The sequence below is a fragment of the Bos indicus genome, chromosome 18, assembly GCF_029378745.1.
Source record: "Bos indicus isolate NIAB-ARS_2022 breed Sahiwal x Tharparkar chromosome 18, NIAB-ARS_B.indTharparkar_mat_pri_1.0, whole genome shotgun sequence".
Taxonomy (NCBI): Eukaryota; Metazoa; Chordata; class Mammalia; order Artiodactyla; family Bovidae; genus Bos; species Bos indicus.
Window position 1 is genome coordinate 32,130,771 of NC_091777.1, and position 10,538 is coordinate 32,141,308.

Sequence of the window (10,538 nt, forward strand, 5' to 3'; positions counted from 1 at the left end):
AAGAAAAAAAGCAGAGAGAGTATCTATTAATTCACTCCATGTAGTCAACATTACCCTAATGGGATTCCCTGGTGGCTCAGTGATAAAGAATCCTCCTGCCAACGTAGAAGACACAGGTTCAATCCCTGGATCAGAAAGATCCCCTGGAAAATTAAATGACAGCCCATTCCAGTATTCTTGCCTGGGCAATCCCATGGACAGAAAGACCTGGGGGGGGGGGGTGACAGTTTATGGGCTCAGAAAGAACTAGACATAACTTTGTGACTAAGCAACAAACAACAAATAACAAAACTATATTTAGAAAGATGTTATAAGAAAAGAAACTTATAAATCAATCTCTCTCATGAAGTTAGGTGTAAAAATCCTCATCAAAATATAAAATCAAATATAACCATATATAAAAAGAATTACATACCATGACCAAATGGGATATTCCATTTGTGTAAGGGTAATTCAACTTATGGTTTTTCCTGTGGTCATGTATGGATGTGAGAGTTGGACTGTGAAGAAGGCTGAGCACCGAAGAATTGATGCTTTTGAACTGTGGTGTTGGAGAAGACTCTTGAGAGTCCCTTGGACTGCAAGGAGACCCAACCAGTCCATTCTGAAGGAGATCAGCCCTGGGATTTCTTTGGAAGGAATGATGCTAAAGCTGAAACTCCAGTACTTTGGCCACCTCATGTGAAGAGTTGACTCATTGGAAAAGACTCTGATGCTGGCAGGGATTGGGGGCAGGAGGAGAAGGGGATGACAGAGGATGAGATGGCTGGATGGCATCACTGACTCGATGGACGTGAGTCTGTGTGAACTCCGGGAGTTGGTGATGGACAGGGAGGCCTGGCGTGCTGCGATTCATGGGGTCGCAAAGAGTTGGACATGACTGAGCTACTGAACTGAACTGAATGAATTCAACTTCAAAAATCAGAAGTAAAAAAGAAAAATCACATTATTATAATCAGGAGATGCAGGAATTGTATTTTAAAAAGTTGAATACATATTCATGTTAAAAACTCACTGTATGATAGGAATAGAGGGATGCTTTCTCAATCAAATAAAGAATATTTACCAAAAATGTTGGCTAACATCATACTAATGGTAAGAAACTAGAAGCCTTCTGACCAAAATCAGGTTCAGGGAAAGGCTTTACCTTTCTTTACCTTTACCATCTTACCAGTTTTTTTCAATGTTTTTCTGAAAAATCCTTTGCAATAGAGCAAAAAAAAAAAAAAAAAGCATCAAAAAAGATTGGAAAGAAACACATAAAATTGTCATTCACAGATGTCATGGTTGTTTATTTAGAAAATATTTAGAATTTGACAAAAAAAAAAAAAAAAAAAAAACCCTACTGGAATCAATAAACAATTATAGCAAAGTTTCAGGATACAAGATTAGTATGTCAATAACATTCCTATAAACCAGCAGTTAACAGGTACAATTTGATATCGAAAACAGCTTATATTGGAACCCCTCAAAAATAAAATGGTAAAGTATGAATCTACCAAAATAGATACATGTGTATGAGAAAAAGTACAAAACACTGATGAATTATAGAACTAAATAGAGTTATTTCATGTTCATAGCAGGACTCAATATTATGAAAATGTCAGTTCTTCTCCACTTGATTGATAAATTCTATCCATCCCAAACAAAACCCAGTGAGGTATTTGTCGATACTGACAGATTCTAAAATGTATATGCAGGGGACTTCCCTGGTGGTCCAGTAATGAGACTGTGCTCCCAGTGCAAGGAGCCTGGGTTCGATCTCTGGTTAGGGAACTAGATCCCACATGCCCAACTAAGATCCAGTGCAGTCAAATGAATAAACAAATAAAATATTCATAAATAAAAAATAATAAAATTTACATGTAGAGTCAAAAGTTCCAGAATACCCAGCACAATGTTGAAGAATAGGAATAAAGTTGGAGAACTGATACTATCTAATTTCAAGTCTTTCTACAAAGCTGTGGGAATAAAAACAGTCTGTTATTTTGGTGAAATATTAGGCAAATAGATCAATGGAACAGAACAGAAAGTCCAGAAATATTACTGCATAAATATAATCAATTGATCTTTGATAAAGGAGCAAAGTTACTGAAATAACTGGACATCCACACATAAAAAACAACAACAATAAAAAACAAAAAACAAAGAACCTAAATCTTACATCCTTTATAAATATCAACTCAAAATTAATTATATATCTATATATAAAATGAAAAAAATTAAGAGGCTTATAAAAAAATATAGGAGCAATCCTAGATGACTCTGTATATGGTAATGCCTTTTTAGATATAATACAAAATCACAAAGCATAAAAGAACTAATTGATGAGCTATATTTCATTATTTTTACAACTTCCTCTCTACAAAAGACAACATCAAGTTTGAGAAAAGAAGCCACAGATTTGAAGGAAATACTTAGAAAAGATAAATCTGATAATGGATTATTATCTGAAACATGCCTGAAAAGCACAAAAATAAGAAAATAAATAACCTAGTTAAAACATGCACTAAAGATCTTCATAGGCACCTTACCAGATAAGATGCACAGATGGCAAACAAACATATGAAAAGATTCTCTACATTATATGTTAGCAGGGAAATACAAATTAAAATAATAATGCAACATTTCTGTATATCCATCAAAATGGCAAAAATCTGAAATATTGGAAACAACAAATGCTAGTGAGGATATAGAGCAGTGAGAATTCTTATACATTGCTGGTAGGAATGCAAAAAGGTAAAACCACTTTGGAAGACAGTTTGGTAAATCTTTACAAAACTAAACATACTCTTAAACATATGGTCCAGCAGTTACACTCTTAGATGTGTACCCAAATGAGCTGAAAGTTATGTCCACACTAAAACCTGCACATGGATATTTATAGGAGTTTTATCCATATTAATGTTTGCCAAAAACTTGGAATCAAGCAAGATGTCTTTCAGTAGGCGAACAGATAAATAAACTGTGATGGAGACAGACAATGAAATACTAAAAAGAAATGAGCTATCAAGCTATAAAAAGGCATGGAAGAATCTTTTTTTTTTTTCTTTTTTTTTTTAAAGTTTATTTTATTTAACTTTACAATATAGTGAAAAAGGCCAGTCAGAAAAGGCTCGATTCTGCATGATTTCAACTGGAAAAGGCAAAACAATGAAGAAAAAAAGAGGTCCTTGGTTGACAGGAGTTGGGGATATACAGAGGGATGAATACATGGAACATAGAGACATTTTAGGGCAGCAAAAATAACTTGTATGTTACTATAATGATGGATGGGCCTTCACAGGTGGTGCTAGTGGTAAAGAACCTGCCTGCCAATGCAGCACACAAAGGAGACGCAGGCTAGATCCCTGGGTCAGGAAGATCCCCTGGGGCAGGGCCTGGCAAGCCACTCCAGTATTCTTGCCTGGAGAATCCCATGAACAGAGGAGCCTGGAGGGCTACAGTCCATGGGGTCACAAGAGTAAGACATGACTGTGTGACTAAGCATGCATGAGTGCATAATGATGGATACATGCCATCATACATTTGTCTAAACCAGTAGAACACACAACTCCAAGAGTGAATCCTAATATAAACCACACACTTCAGGTGATAAATGATGTCTCAATGTAGGTTTATTCTTGGTAAGAAATGCACTATTTGATGTTTATAACCAGGAGACCATGCAAGTGTGGGGGCAGGATATGTATAACAAATTTCTGTACCTCCCTCTCACTTTACAGAAAATAATGATAATGTCCTGTGAGAAATAAAATACATGCCAAAATTAACTCAAAAGAAAGGAGTTTAAATGGAGCTTAAATGTCCAAAACCCAATGTATGGCAGAAATCACTACAACATTGTAAAGTAATTACTCTCCAATTTAAAAAAAAAGTCCAATATCTTATGCTTTCTGTTGAAAATAATAATTCATACCAAACCATAAAGAAGCAAGAATATGCAGTGTAATTTCTAGAAAATACAACAAAAACTAGAATAAAAGTATCAAAATTTAAGAAGAGGTATGGGTCAGCAGTGGACTGCTGTGGGGGCAGGGGCTCTGGGTGCAGCAGACCCGGGAATGACATAAGCCCTCTTGGAAGAGGTTGCCATTAACCCACCACAGAGCTGCCATAACTTACACAGGACTGGGGAAACAGACTCTTGGAGGGCACAAACAGAACCTTGTGTGCACCAGGACCAAGGAGAAAGGATCAGTGACCCCACAAGAGACTGACCCAGACTTGCCTGTGAGTGTTCAAGCAGAGGTGTGAGTCAGCAGTGGCCTGCTGCAGGGTTGGGGGCAGTGAGTGTAGCAGTGCCTGAATGGGACTGTTTGAAGGAAGTCACCCTTATCTTCATTACCTCCACCATAGTTTCGCCTCAGGTCAAATAACAGGAAGGGAACACAGCCCTGGAGTGCAACAGAAAATTGGATTAAAGATTTACTGAGCATGGCCCACTGTGGGAAGTTCAGTTCAGTTCAGTTACTCAGTCGTGTCCGACTCTTTGAGACCCCATGAAGCGCAGCATGCCAGGCTTCCCTGTGCATCACCAACTCCCAGAGTCCACCCAAACTCATGTCCATCGAGTTGGTGATGACACCAGTCATCTCATCCTCTGTTGTTGCTTTCTCCTCCTGCCCCCAATCCCTCCCAGTATCAGGGTATTTTCCAATGAGTCAACTCTTCACATGAGGTGGCCAAAGTACTGGAGTTTCAGCTTTAGCATCATTCCCTCCAAAGAAATCTCAGGGCTGATCTCATTCAGAATGGACTGGTTGGATCTCCTCACAGTCCAAGGGATTCTCAAGAGTCTTCTGTAGCACCCCTTCAAAAGCATCAATTCTTTGGCACTCAGCTCTCTTCACAGTCCAACTCTCCCATCCATACATGACCACTGGAAAAACCATAGCCTTGACTAGATGGCCTTTTGTTGGCAAAGTAATGTCTCTGCTTTTGAATATGCTATCTAGGTTGGTCATAACTTTCCTTCCAAGGAGTAAGCGTCTTTTAATTTCATGGCTGCAGGCACCATCTGCAGTGATTTTGGAGCCCCGGAAAATAAAGTCTGTCACTGTTTCCACTGTTTCCCCATCTATTTCCCATGAAGTAATGGGACCAGATGCCATGACCTTCGTTTTCTGAATGTTGAGCTTTAAGCCAACTTTTTCACTCTCCTCTTTCACTTTCATCAAGAGGCTTTTGAGTTCCTCTTCACTTTCTGCCATAAGGGTGGTGTCATCTGCATATCTGAGATTATTAATATTTTCTGAAAGAGATGGAAATACCAGATCACCTGACCTGCTCGTTGAGAAACCTGTATGCAGGTCAGGAAGCAACAGTTAGAACTGGACATGGAACAACAGACTTGTTCTAAATAGGAAAAGGAGTACATCAAGGCTGTATATTGTCACCCTGCTTCTTTAACTTATATGCAGAGTACATCATGAGAAATGCTGGGCTGGAAGAAGCACAAGCTGGAATCAAGATTTCCAGGAGAAATATCAATAACCTCAGATATGCAGATGACACCACCCTTATGGCAGAAAGTGAAGGGGAACTAAAAAGCCTCTTGATGAAAGTGAAAGAGGAGAGTGAAAAAGTTGGCTTAAAGCTCAACATTCAGAAAACGAAGATCATGGCATCTGGTCCCATCACTTCATGGAAAATAGATGGGGAAACTGTGTCAGCCTTTATTTTTTTGGGCTACAAAATCACTGCAGATGGTGATTGCGGCCATGAAATTAAAAGACACTTACTTCTTGGAAGGAAAGTTATGACCAATCTAGACGGCACATTCAAAATCAGAGACATTACTTTGCCAATACAGGTACATCTAGTCAGGGCTATGGTTTTTCCAGTGGTCATGTATGGATGTGAAAATTGGACTGTGAAGAAAGCTGAGTACCAAAGAATTGATGCTTTTGAACTGTGGTGCTGGAGAAGACTCTTGAGAGTCCCTTGGACTGCAAGTTGATCCAACCAGTCTATTCTAAAGGAGATCAGTCCTGGGTGTTCTTTGGAAGGACTTATGCTAAATCTCTAACTCCAATACTTTGGCCACCTCATCTGAAGAGTTGACTCATTGGAAAAGACTCTGATGCTAGGAGGGATTGGGAGCAGGAGGAATAGGGGATGACAGAGGATGAGATGGTTGGATAGCATCACGGACTCCATGGACATGAATTTGAGTAAACTCCGGGAGTTGGTGACGGACAGGGAGGCCTGGCGTCTGCAATTCCTGGGGTCACAAAGAGTCGGACATGACTGAGCGACTCAACTGAACTGAACTGAACTGAAGGGAACTTTTCATGCAAAGATCGGCACAATAAAGGACAGAAATGTTATAGACTTAAGAAGTAGCAGATATTAAGAAGAGGTGGCAAGAATACACAGAAGTGCACAAAAAGATCTTCATGACCCAGATAAGCATGATGGTGTGACCACTCACCTACAGCCAGACATCCTGGAATGTGAAGTCATTTGGGCCTTAGAAAGCATCTCTATGAACAAAGTTAGTGGAGGTGATGGAATTCCAGTTGAGCTATTTCAAATCCTGAAAGATGATGTTGTGAAAGTGCTGCACTCAATATGCCAGCAAATTTGGAAAACTAAGCAGTGGCCACAGGACTGGAAAAGGTCAGTTTTCATTCTAATCCCAAAGAAAGGCAATGCCAAAGAATGCTCAAACTACCACACAATTTTATTCATCTTACACACTAGTAAAGTAATGCTCAAAATTCTCCAAGCCAGGCTGTAGCAATACATGAACTGTGAACTTCCAGATTATCAAGTTGGTTTTAGAAAAGGCAGAAGAACCAGAGATCAAATTGCCAACATTCACTGGATCATGGAAAAAGCAAGAGAGTTCCAGAAAAACATATATTTCTGCTTTATTGACTATGCCATAGCCTTTGATTGTGTGGATCACCACAAACTGTGGAAAGTTCTGAAAAAGATGGCAGACTTTTCAGAGGTAGGTAGCAGACCACCTACCTGCCTCTTGAGAAATCTGTATGCAGGTCAGGAAGCAATAGTTAGAAGTGGACATGGAACAACAGTTTGGTTCTAAATAGGAAAAGGAATACATCAAGGCTGTATATTGTCACCCTGCTCATTTAACTTATATGCAGAGTACATCATGAGAAACGCTGGGCTGGAAGAAGCACAAGCTGGAATCAAGATTGCTGGGAGAAATATCAATAACCTCAGATATGCAGATGACACTACCCTTATGGCAGAAAGTGAAGAAAAACTAAATAGCCTCTTGAGGAGAGTGATAAAACTGGCTCAAATCTCAACATTCATAAAACTAAGATCATGGCATCTGGTCCCATAACTTCATGGCAAATAGATGGGGAAACAGTGGAAATAATGGTTGACTTGTGACTGCAGCCATGAAATTTACAAACGCTTCCCCCTTGGAAAAAAAGTTATAACCAGCATAGACAGCATATTAAAAAGCAGAGACATTACGTTGCCAACAAAGGTCCGTCTAGTCAAGGCTGTGGTTTTTCCAGTGGTCATGTATGGATGTGAGAGTTGGACTATAAAGAAAGCGGAGCACTGAAGAACTGATGCTTTTGAACTGTGGTGTTGGAGAAGACTCTTTAGAATCCCTTTGACATCAGGGAGATCTAACCAGTCCTTCCTAAAGGAAATCAGTCCTGAATATTCATTGGAAGGACTGATGTTGAAACTGAAACTCCAATACTTTGGCCACCTCATGCAAAGAACTCACTAATTAAAAGACCCTGATCCTGGGAAAGATTGAAGGCTGGAAGAAAAGGGGACGAGACAGGATGAGAAGGATCGATGGCATTACTGACTCAATGGACATGAATTTGAGTAAACTCTGGGAGTTGGTGATGGACAGGGAGGCCTGGCATACTGGAGTCCATGGGGTGCAAAGAGTGGGACACAACTGAATGACTGAACTGAACTGAGGAATATTAAAAAGGGAAAAATATAAATTTAGCTAATCAAAAATAGTGAAGAAAAAAAGGGCAGGACTAAAAGAAATTAAAGATTTAGATAACAGATTTAAGCCAAAACACTAATAATGTAAATTTATAAATGGTTTAATAAAAATAATATAAATGTTTTCAGATAAGAAAATATATTTCAAAAAATCAGTTGCAGACATGTTTTTTCTAAAAGTCACAATCTAAGTGTAATAAGAGAAAAATATTAAGAGTAAAATGATGAAATTTTGATTTCTGTCTAAGATGTATGGAGCTTGTAAGTCATCATTCCTATGACACAACAGAGAAAATTCTGAACAAACTGAAAACCCACAACTCTTCTTAGATTCATAAGAAAACTGAGGTCACATTAATGAGGACAATTTATTTAACACACTCAGAAATTGTATTTTGCTTCTCTTAAAATGAGATTTTAGGACTAAACAATTTCTAACGACCCAGTTGAACACTGAAATACTGCATATATACATATATGTTAGCACACAGTTATGGCATATAATGGGAGAAGGCAATGGCACCCCACTCCAGTACTGTTACCCGGAAAATCCCATGGATGGAGGAGCCTGGTGGGCTGCAGTCCATGGGGTCGCTAAAAGTCAGACACGACTGAATGACTTCACTTTCACTTTCCACTTTCATGCATTGGAGAAGGAAATGGCAACCCACTCCAGTGTTCTTGCCTGGAGAATCCCATGGACGGAGAAGCCTGGTAGGCTGCAGTCCATGGGGTCGCACAGAGTTGGACATGACTGAAGCGACTTGGCAGCATGGCATATAATAGTTTCTAGAAGATAATCCATTAAAATTTAAGCCACGGAAAAAAGAGAGATTGGTTTCCTAGAGTTACATACATATGAGGAAAACAAAAGCAAGTCTAAATATTATCTATATTAAAGCTTTCTTTCTCCTCCCCAACATGAAAGAGAGGGGAAAAAAAGAAGAAAGAAACTAGATGTGCTCTGATATTTAAAAAAAAAAAAAAGGATCTCTGTGGAGTAAACATTCATAGTAGCTGCTTTGGTATGTGGGGAGTGTTAAAGTTATATTTTATCGTTTTTCTCTTAAAATTTTTTCTTAAGGAGCACTGATAATGTATACTGTGTACACATATGCACACCTAATAACCAAAGTGGAGAAAAAAAAATCTATTCAAAACTTCATAAAGCAGTTGGATAATAAAAGTGATTCCTTTTTTTAATGATTTATTGATTATTCAAAAGCTCTGGTGCAATGAACAGTGGTAGTTTGATCATTTCACTGAGCCAATTTTATTCTTAAATAAACCAATGTGGCTCCCTGAAGAGTTACATCTCCTCTTAAGGGTGATTGTGTTCTGAATCCTTAGTAAAGAGAATGGCATATTCTGACTTTTTTCCCTGGCCGCCATCTGGCCTTGGTTTAAGAAATCAATTCCACAGCAACCATCGAACTCTGGTGTGCTGAAAGGCATGTCCAAACTACACTTCTCTAAATATCTTTAGCACAACTGACCTCTTGTTCTTGGAGAAACAGGCTCAATTGGAACAAGAAGGAACCTGTCATGCCATTTCCCCGCTACAATATTCATTAGTTGGGGGGCGTGATCTTCTGTGTCTCTACAGAAGATTCTTGTTAACAAACCTCAAGTCAGCAATCTGCTCTTTCTTTGTGCTTCAGCAACGCTTTATCAGGATAACTAATTCTTAAATGAGCCTCTTCTCATGGCATAATCTAACACTTTTGGACACTGTTCTCTTCATCAGCTACTCTTTGATCACAAGGCTTACTATACTCCATAGCATGGTATTTGAAATGCCCCCAGGCCAGTCCTGTCCCACTTTCACTGCTGAGTCTGCCTTCTGGGCAATAGCAATTAGCACAAAGGGGAAGCTTGGTCACCAGGAATCTTTGCAGTTCTGGATTCAATGTGTTTACCTAGAAAAGATGAGTCAAGTTCCTTCTAGGTTAGAATCTTCAAGGAGGAAGATTTTTTTAAAACAAATATACTCACAAAATAATTTCGAAAATTGGCTTTAGACTCTAGACAAATATGGAAAAGAATCTATAAAAGAACACATTTCAGGTCAATATAGATTTCACTGAAAGGAGTGTTTGCCTTTCAGATTAGTATATATTTGTATGCCTGCATGCTGTTTCTTCAGTTGTGTCTGGCTTTTGGTGACTCTATGGACTTTATCCCGCCAGGCTCCTCTATCCATGGCATTCTCCAAGGAAAAATACAGGAGTGGGTTGCCATGCCCTCCTCCAGGGGATCTTCCAGACTCAGGAATTGAACTTGCATCTCTTATGCCTCCTGCATGGGCAGGCCAGGTTCTTTACCACTAGCACTCCTGGGAAGCCTGCACATGCATATAATGCAGCTTATATTTTCCATCTATAGATTTCTTCACATTATGTTGAAATAGGGTGCATTGTGGGAGGGTTTAGGGATACACACATGCTGAAAGAAGACAGCTGGTCAAGAATAAATTATGAGGTTTTTATAGGAAAATTCAGCTGACAGGAAACAGTGATTGCAGAGCCAAGGTAATAGATATAGAAGCATGATATCCTTTTGCTGGAATTTAT